The sequence below is a fragment of the Mus caroli genome, chromosome 3 (assembly GCF_900094665.2).
Source record: "Mus caroli chromosome 3, CAROLI_EIJ_v1.1, whole genome shotgun sequence".
Lineage (NCBI taxonomy): Eukaryota > Metazoa > Chordata > Mammalia > Rodentia > Muridae > Mus > Mus caroli.
The window spans coordinates 65,229,831-65,240,511 of record NC_034572.1 but is presented as its reverse complement, the minus strand read 5'-3'; positions in this window follow the sequence as shown (position 1 = coordinate 65,240,511).

The following is a 10,681-nucleotide window of genomic DNA, read 5'->3' as shown; positions in this document are numbered from 1 at the left end:
GTACAGGGGAACGCCAGGGCCAAGAAGTGGGAGTGGGGGGGAGTGGGAGGGAAGTGGGAGGGGAGGGTATGGGGGACTTTTGGGATAGCATTGGAAATGTAAATGAAGAAAATACCTAATTTAGAAAATTGCAAAAAAAAAAAAATTTGTAGCATCACAAGGATGGGAATCAACTAATGTGGACATGACATTAAACTGGCTGTTAAAATCATATTCTTTGTTTGCTTCTAAAACCAACATTTTCAAATTAAAATAAAATAGTACAGTAAAGTGTTTTTCTTTAAAATATGTGCCTTCATCAAATAATCATAATACAATTTTTCAAAGTCTACTTCATCATAACTACATTTGTTCAATTCCTCAATATTTCAAACAAGAACTACAAGGATTGTTGTCAGCCCAGTATGAATGTACAAACACCAAAATGTGAGAATGTATGTTCTGAGACTTTTTCAGAGTTGATATGAAAGCACTTTCTTCCCCCAAACCCTGAGATGGGACTCTAAAATAGACCAAAGTATGATTTTATTTGAAACTAGTTTTTTGAACAAGTGAGTGTATTGGAGCAATATAATAAGCCAATGATGACTTTGAGAGCTGTTTCACCAAAGAGCCCCTCTACACATGAGTGAAGACTCAGAAAAAATGCAACTTTGTTGTGTTTTGCACACCTTGAGAGAATGTATGCCACAGAACAGTCTTGTCTTAGCCATTGTTTACGAATTGCACAATCTCAGAGAGTAGACTCACAAATCTCTGTTGTTCTTGTAAGTTGCCTGTTTTCTATGTCTACTGTCTTCTAAAAGAAAAGTCTTCAACCAAGAAGAAACAGCTAAAATGAAAAGGAGATTTGATAATACTAAGTTATTCCCATTCTTTAACAGATATCTTCAAATTTTTAATATTCTCTGGACATTAATGAGTAAATACAGTTTTGTCAATTCACTGCATGGAAAAGTCATTCCTCAGAATGGTGGGGAGGAAATGGGAAGAGTAGAGGAAGAAGAAACCATATTCAGTATATATTACATGAGAAAAAATAATTTTAATAAGAAAATTTCCTATGAGATGCCTTTTGAGAACACATTTTGTATATGCTCAATCACCTATAACAAAATAAAAATAAATTTCATTGATCCAACATTATTTTGGGTTAACCAAGTTTTGATACTAGAATTTTATAAGTGATGGCATCATGTATTTAAGGTTTTATAAATAAAAATTAAAGAGTTGAGCTAAAATTCTCAGCTTTTCTCATGCTTTTCTTTGCATCATATGTTATACAGCTCATACTATTAAAAATCATATGTTACATTGTTCATAATATAAAATTAAATCATGTGAGTATGTAAAAAAACAGTATTGTGATAAGACTTGTACTAGAATTCAGACATTTCAAAGAATGATACTCAGAAGTTCATCTCCTGGTTAAAACTTTGCTGACTTGCAGATTGCTTTTTTTTCTTTTCTTTTCTTTTCTTTTCTTTTCTTTTCTTTTCTTTTCTTTTCTTTTCTGTTATTTTTTTAACTTTTGTTCAAATCCTCTCATACACAATGAGAGAAGTGGGCACAGTACAGGAGAAAACAAAGCAAGACAAGAAAAATTACAGAGGCAGAGAAAATAATATTCAGATCTTTAATATCACTGTGATGTCCTCATTCTTTTATTTGGTTGTTGTTTTGTTTTGTTTTGTTTTGTTTTGTTTTGTTTTGTTTTGTTTTGTTTTGTTTTGTTTTGTTTTTGAGACAGGGTTTCTCTGTTTAGCCCTGACTGTCCTGGAACTCATTCTGTAGACCAGGCTGTCCTCCAGCTCAGAAATCCACCTGCCTCTGTCTACCAAGTGCTGGGATTAAAGGTGTGAACCACCGCTGCTTGGCTGATCTCCTCATTCTTATAATAAAACTTCAACTAAATTACCTCCCCAAAACAGCCATCTTTAATGTAACGTTAAGATTAGGAATTTAGAATATCAATATTGTTAAGAAAACAAATACTCAATTGAATTAAACCTACTGTAAAACCTACTAGTGTCATTCCTAAGTGCCAAACCTCAAATTTAAGCTAATTCCATCTATATGCCAATGGTCATGCATATGTATACGTACATGTGCACACACACGCGCACACACACACCACATATATTCATTAGAACAGCTAATCTGTTAGAAGCTTGGAACATTTCCAATTTTAACAGATATCATAAATTCTCTTTTCACTATGTTTCTTAGAAAAGTCAGTGATTTTATTACTTAGTAATTGATAGAAGCTCACCTCCCCACATTTCTTTCTTTTATTGTTGAAAATATATTCCCGTTGTACACAGCACATGTTGATCAGTTTCTTCTTCCTCCTTGTCCAGCCACAATAATTTAACATCTTGGCTCAAGTTACTAAATTTATAGCTTAATATTTAGCTTAAGTGACAAGATTCTCTGAAAAACTAGTCTCCAAATTAAATGTTTCAGTCTATGATACTTAAAAAGATAAGATTATGGTGGATAGAATATGTTTCTCCCAGAGAGAGGTACTATTAGGAAGTGTGACCTGGTTGGAATAGGCATAGCTTTCTTGGATGAAGTATGTCACTATGGAGATGGGCTTGAGATCCTCCTCCTAGCCACATGGGTGTCAGCCTTCTCCTGTTTGTTTTTGGAGCAAGATGTAAAACTCTCAGTTCCTCTAGCATCATGACTCCCTGGAGGCTGGCATGCTTCCTGCCTTGGTGATAAAGGACTGAACCTGTAAGCTAGCTCAAATTAAATGTTGTCCTTTATAAGAGCTGCCTTGGTCATGGTGTCTCTTCACAGTAACGGAATTCCTAAGACAGAAGTTTGTACCATGGGCCTTGGTATTGCTGTGATAGGGATGACTAGGCTTTTGTTTTGAAGAAAGTGGATTTGGATTTGTAAAAGAGTGGAATACTTTAAGTGCTTAATGGTCTAAACTTAGTGGAAATATGGAAGACTTTGTTGCTGACGGTGACAAAAACTGTGAAAGCATGGTTCTAGAGGTTTCAGAGGATAATTTTAGTATGTGGCTGCGAGACTGTTCTTGTGATATTTTGGTGAAGAACTTGGCTGTTTTCTGACCTTGTCCAAAGTGTCTGCCTGAGGTTAAGATGAAGAGGGTCAAATTAATTTCATTGAAAAAAGATGCCTCAAAACAATCCAGTTTAGACTCTGTGCTGTGGTTTAGTCTCATGATGATGAACAGGAAGTTTAGAAAAAAAAATGTGTTGTTTAAATAATAAAAGGGCACCAGGAACTATAATGTAGCTAAATCATATGTTCAAGGAGATAAACAGATTAAGAGAGTGGTAACCTGGGGGCAAGATCTCACCCAGCTAAGCTTACTGTTTATGAGTTTGCATAAGCAAATACTAGTTATATTATGTTAGGCATTATTACCTGATTATTATTTTCATTTGTACTTTTCATCTGGAATGAGCTACAATCAAGTAATGGAGAGCACAACTGTAATTCAGATCTTGAGGCTGGAAGACACAGACTTTTGATCTTGAGGAACTGTGGCCACAAATAGGTTAGGTCCACACACAGTGGTACATACCTTTAATTTCAGAAGACAGTGGCAAGCAGATCTCCGCGTTCAAGGTCAGCCTGGTATAAATTAAGTTCCAAATAGAGAAAGCTTATGTCAAGGCGTCATGGTACACACATTTAATCCCAGAAGGCAGGAGACTTAGAACTACAGATGTCTGAGTTCAATGGCAGTTTACAGAGCAAGTTTCAGGGCACCCAAGTTTAGAGAGTTAAGGAGCTAGAAAACAAACAGCTTGTGATCAAGTAATAGAACAATGGGGCCCTGTTCCAGCTCCAGTAAGCAGTAGAACTCAGCAGCTTTGTCCACGAGGCTCATCTTTAGAGTTAAGAATACAAGAAACTACTGGGAAATTGATGCTGGTTGGCTGGAGTTCAGAGATTAAGAAGAGATCAGAATCACCTCAAGTGAGATCTGAAAAGTGTTTTCTGAGATCTCACAAAGAACTGTTTCCAGAGATAGCCAAGCTTGTACCATGTGCTGCAGGTAGACTTGTGGTAATATATAAGAGTCATACAGGTGGTACTGGTGTTGAAGGTACGAAGGAGTCATGGAGTGAAGCTGAGGGTTGGCACTGTGAGTGGCCATGGAAGGCTGTTGGTGAAGGTCCAACTTCATTTGCAATTTATGGCTCAGTACTGAAGGGGTTATATAAAGAAGTTGAGGCTTGGCACTATGAAGAGTGCCTATGAGAGGCTATTGCTGAAACCTAGTTCCAGGAGAGAATCACAGTTTAGTGGAGATGCCAGCCCCATGGGATGATGACCATGAAGAACAGCAGCTGTGAAGTAGAGTCAACCAGGCTCACCTCAGTGACCCATCTCCCTCAACAATGTCACATCACCTAATCCTTCTTAAGTAGTTCCAATAAGTAGAGTTTAAATGTCCCCATAGTCTTTCAATTTTAAGTCTGCTTAAAAATCCAAGGCCTTTTCCTAGATTCAGGTCAATCTCAAAACTATAAAGCCCTGTAAATCAGAAATAAAATTATATGCTTCCAACATACAGTATATACATTATCATTATATAATGAAAAAGTGATAGAGAAAAATACTGGACTGAAGCAAAATAAAAATTTAGCACAGCAAATACCAAATTCTGCATCTCTATGTCTGACATCAAAGTGTTCTTCATATCTTCAAGTCCGTTAAGCTTTGTTGACTGCAACAATCTTCCCTCTCTTGAACTGCTCCTACAACCTGTCTTAAAGCTCTTGTTAGTTATCTCTCAGGAGTGATTAGGTCCAACATCTTGAAGTCTTCAAAGTAATTTCAACTTTACCTTCACAGCTTCAGGCAATGGCCTCTCTAGCTCATTATGTTTGGACTTGCCTTCTGCAAACCTGACCTCTGCAGCTTTCTATAACTTCTGAAGATTACCCAAGCACTTTTCTGTATATTCCCTGACAAAACCTGAAACACCTTGGTAAAGGTGTTGAGGGTTTCTGCTTTTTGGAGCCTGACTTGGTGTCCTCTATGATTTGCACTTTCAACTGTCTGTTTATTTAGGTCCAGGTTCTCCCTCAGGTCTTATCCCTGGCTGTAGGATTATTTGGGTGGAATTTTGTCCTAAGGCTACGACTTCTTTTCTGCCTCTTTTGCATCAGGTCTTTCTCTAAGTTTCACTTCTGTCTGACCAGAAGACTTGGCTCCTACATTACATTTCCATATCTTCCATATCTGCCCATTGTATATTGTATTGCTCTATGTGCCACATGTTTCCTTTCATTTTAGACTACATGAGATTGATCTGTCAAAGCTATGGAACACAGTCCATACTACGTTGTCTTAAAATTTACTCTGCCAATACTATTAGTCTAAGTTATTTCAACTTATCCTTTGGCAGATTTTTAGAACAAGGGCAAAAGGAGGCCACATTTTAGCCAAAATATGAAAAGAATTGCCTCCAATATAATTTTCCTCTTAAACTACTTGAGACTGACAGCCACATTGTATGTTGTTCTTAGTAGTACTTCTTTTCTCTTTTTATAGCATGGACCCATAAGCCCCAATTAAAACATTAAACTTTATTTATTTATATTTTTTTAATCCAAAATAATCACCAAGTTTTATATATCTCTTCATAAACAGCATTATCAGGCCTGTCAGAAAACGTTCCTAATCTCTGGTATTAATGTCTGTCTTAGTGTTCTATTGCTGTGAAGAGAGAGCATGCCCAAAGTGGGAGCACACTTGAAGCCATAGTGCTGGAAAAATAGTTGATTGCTTTACAATTAGATCCACAGGCAGCAAGCACACACACACACACACACACACGAGGGAGAGAGAGAGAGAGAGAGAGAGAGAGAGAGAGAGAGAGAGAGAGAGAGAGAGAAACTGGATTTGGTCTAAACCCCAGAGCCCAGTCCTAGTGACAAACCTACTCCAACAACTCTAGACTTCTTATTCTTTCCTAAACAGTTCCAATAACTAGATAATAAGAATTTAAACACATGAGCCTGCCAATTTTTACTCATTCCATCACCCTCAGGAATATTACAGGAGATGTGGAAATATGGTAAGGGACATTTTAGCCCCCATAGCCTCATAAAAACTATGGTTAACTATACAGGGCCTGTTCATTGAAAAACAAGTCAATACTTCAGAATAGATAAGGTGGGTCACATGGCTAACTATATCCCTCTCTGGGGAGCTACTTAATGTCATTTGATGCTAAGGAGGTACAATCTACTTCCTGTATGGATGCTGTCCCTGGAACCCTGCCCATGCTTCCGTTTGTGGTCCCACAATGTGCATACTGGCAGCACTGATTGGACTTGAAAAGACAAAATAAGAAGATTAAAGAAGAAAAGAGGAAAAAAAAAAGGAAAACATGAAGATGGGAGGAGATTTTGAGTTACAATCTGTGAGGAGTTAGAAAGGTATTGGTTTGATGAACATGAACAAATTGGATAGTAATCAAAACAATATTATACTAAAAAAAAGGATTACCAGAGGATAAATATAGATGAAAGTTCATTCTGATCCTGACGCATCATCCTGACTGGCTAGCTGTCATAAAAATGGAAGGTACTCTACATGCTACTGGATGAAAAAGTAATCATAAAACTTACCCATGTGTGAACACTAAGAACTATAATGATAACAGCCTTAGGAAGATAAAAACACTGTGTCAATAGTGAAATAATCAGACACTAACCAACCAGTTTATAATTTGCATGTAAGTCCCACTATCCTACTATAAGTTATAAAACCCATACCTAACACCATTATAGAGCCAACTACTTATAAGTAGATAGACCATAGATCCTAAATGAGAACCAACTACTATTATTTCTCTAAATATGCATAATATTAACCAAAATTCTAATGAAAAGTCATTGTATCCACATAGTTCACTCTCTCACCTCTCATCAGTGTAGCTATATTTTCAATAGATGATACATAAATACAGATACCCATGAGTGGCAGAGGTTCAAGCGACAGCAAAGTCAACATATAGCATAAAATGGACAATACATACATGCTCATTCAAAATCTAGGAGCCACTCTTTGAGCAGTTATTGGAAGAGTGTAAGAAACAGAGATGGTGGATCACAACATGGCAGGTGACCTAAAAATGTGAATTTAAAATGGTTGTGATAGCTTCCACCACACAATCCTAAACAAAACCAAACATGATCGTGGAGAGGGTGTTAAGAATGAATTTCTACCTCTAGCCTAGGAGATAAAGAAAATTCTTAGCTTATGGGAAAAAATGCTTATCTTTCTTTTATTCACTAATAATATAACCCCTGCGCTATATTATTAGTTAACCAAGCTCTATTGAACATCCATATACCCAAGAATACTTGGGCATCACAATTGGCCTCAGTGGGATAAAACAAAAGAGCACAAAGTTGAATAGGAATGGAAAGTTAGGTCTGGGAAGGTTTTTTCAAAGACAATGAGTAAAGTGAAATTGCATTATATAAAAAACAAATTCAGAAACTTATCTATATTAAAATTAAAATATGTTTAGTGACAATTTCATGACTACAACATTCTTTGTAATATATGACCTAATATTTACTGCCATATGTAGGTATTATTAAATATTCCTTTATGAAAATGTATTTTTTATGTGGGACAAAAATATGCACAGTATTTCCCAATGTAATAATGCTTTAAAATGTAAATAATCTCATCCATAGGCTGATTTAATTCTTTATAAATGAATTAAACATTCAATATATCCTCAAATACTCGTATATGTGTGTAAATATGGACCAATAAAATCTGAATAATCTATGGATTATACATTTATTCCATTCTATCCATTTTTAAAACTAGAATTGTACTTTGGTTGCTTTTTTTTGCTTTAATTTATTTGTATGTTATTGTGTAAGGGAATATAAATAAGTATTAACATACAAAGTTTATATCTTTTGCTAAATGCATATACTCATTAGACTGATGCCTCATGTGCTATAATCTCTCTCTCTCTCTCTACATATAATCTTACTACTACTGCTGGATAAGCATCCTCAACATATCTGTCATTTACAGACTAGATCATTAGGACAAAAAATATGTGCAACTCCAAGGTATTTTAAGAAATAGAACCTAATTGAAGAAACTCAGTACTGAGAGCATATTATTACCAAGGGCTCTGTTTCCATGCTGGCTCTTTCTCTGCTACTATTCAACATATGAACATTTCTCTTCTGAATATGCCTACAATATGAAGTAACTCTCTAAATACCAAAACAATGGGTTGACTTTATCTTAGATACAGACCTCTGAAAATATGAGTTACATAAATTTATTACTTCAATAAATGAAGTTCATCAGTTTTTTCAAAGAAGTGATGAAGAAGAGAAATTGAATACACCCCTTCTCACTGACATGTATCTCACAATAGATTGGGTTTTCTAATATTCCTTATGCTAGATTAATATTATCTGAAGTACATTCATCCAGCAATTTTTGTTAAACCTAGTTATTTTGAGATTCATTCAGATTTTTGTGTGAGTATATATTTAACTCACTGTGGTTGATGGGAATAGATATGAATGACTTATGCATTTATAAGGACTTTTTCTAAATTAGAAATATTATAAGTAAGTAATGTTGAAAACATTTTTTATTAAAAATCATTTCATGGACATATATGCTCTTCTGAATAAAAATTTTCAAAAGATGTGTATATTCTATCCCTTAGAATATGTAGAATATTGTCCCATATCATAAAAGGAAATTAAAGTTGCCACCAAAATTAAAGCTTATCACTCGTCACCTTAACATTGAGATATTAATCAGTTACCTTAGATTTCAGTACAATCATGTGAAGTTTAATTATGGAGACCAGAAGACCAGAGATGCATGATTGAAATAAGGTAGATACTGATGTTTATTATGAAGAGGATATAAATGGAATAAACAGTTGATGTGACAAAAAATTGGGAAAAGAGGAGAGTTAAATTGGATTTAGAGAAGGAAGAACAATACAAAATAAGTTGAAGAGAGGAGCTATAAACATGAAGAATGTTTGAAATACCCACTTTATTTAAATTCACTATTTAATGAGAATCTTTTTGGCTTCATCTGTTCACTGGTAGTTGACATAGTAAATTCTTTAATTTACAAATATTAATAGATATATCTTTGTTTCAAGAGGGCACATAAAGCTTCCAGACGTTATAATTTTCTTTTTTAAGATTTTTCTATTTAAGTATATATATATGTATATACATAGATATAGATATATAGATATAGATATAGATAAAGATACAGATAGATATAGATGATATAGATATAGATATAGATATAGATATAGATATAGATATAGATATAGATATAGATATAGATAGATATAGATATAGATATAGATATAGATATAGATANATATAGATATAGATATAGATATAGATATAGATATAGATATAGATATAGATATAGATATAGATATAGATATAGATATAGATATAGATATAGATATAGGTATAGATATAGATATAGATATAGATATAGATAGATAGATATACACATATATTCATCCTCAATTACTCATATATATGTGTAAATATTGACCAATAAAATCTGAATAATTGATGGATTATGCAGTTATTCCATTCTATCCATTTTTAAGATTAGAATTATACTTTGGTTGTTTTATTTTTGCATTTTGGTTTTTTTATAATGTGTGTGTGTGTGTGTACATTCACACACATATATATTTAAACATAGTATATATACAGTATTTATATTGGTACCTATATGGAGGTTAGAGATGTCAAATATCCATAAAGCTAAAGTAACAAGAAGTTTTGGGCTACCAAGTCCACTGAATGAAAAGCTGATATATTCAACTACTGTTTGTTTCACTATGTGCTTCCTATGCATCTAATTGTATCAACTGAATTATAAAGATATTTTCTCAACATGGTTATATCCATTTTCACAAAATGTGCAAATCCTGACTAACACATGGGAGATAAAGTTGGAGAATTGGTAGACCCAGGGTTAAAAGGTAGATGCTAGAGGCAGGACTGTACAATTCATGTTGCCTGATTTTGCCATCCATATATACTACCATGGTGGTGGTAGTGGTGGGGGTGTCTATTGACTTTGTGTTTTCACTGTCTCACCTACAGAAAAAAAGCTGGGATGTTCCTTTCTATCTCTGTCTCAGCGTTGAGCTTTTATTGGAGCACAAGAATTGAGAATATTGAAGAGAATGTTGTAGGAGGTATCTTGCATCACCTTTATTTAATTGAGTAACTGAAGATGAAATTTTATTTCATTATTTTACATTTAAATAAGGCATACATGTGAGCCTGTAGTTTTTTATTTATTTTTATTATGCATTTTCCTCAATTACATTTCCAATGCTATCCCAAAAGTCCCCCATAACCCCCCCACTTCCCTACCCACCCATTCCCATTCTTTTAGCTCTGGCATTCCCCTATATCGGGGCATATAAAGTTTGCAAGTCCAATGGGCCTCTCTTTCCAGTGATGGCCAACTAGGCCATCTTTCGATACATACGCAGCTAGAGACAAGACCTCTGGTGTACTTGTTAGTTCATCATGTTTTTCCAACTATAGGGTTGNAGATCCCTTTAGCTCCTTGGGTACTTTCTCTACCTTCTCCATTGGGAGCCCTGTGATCCATCTAATAG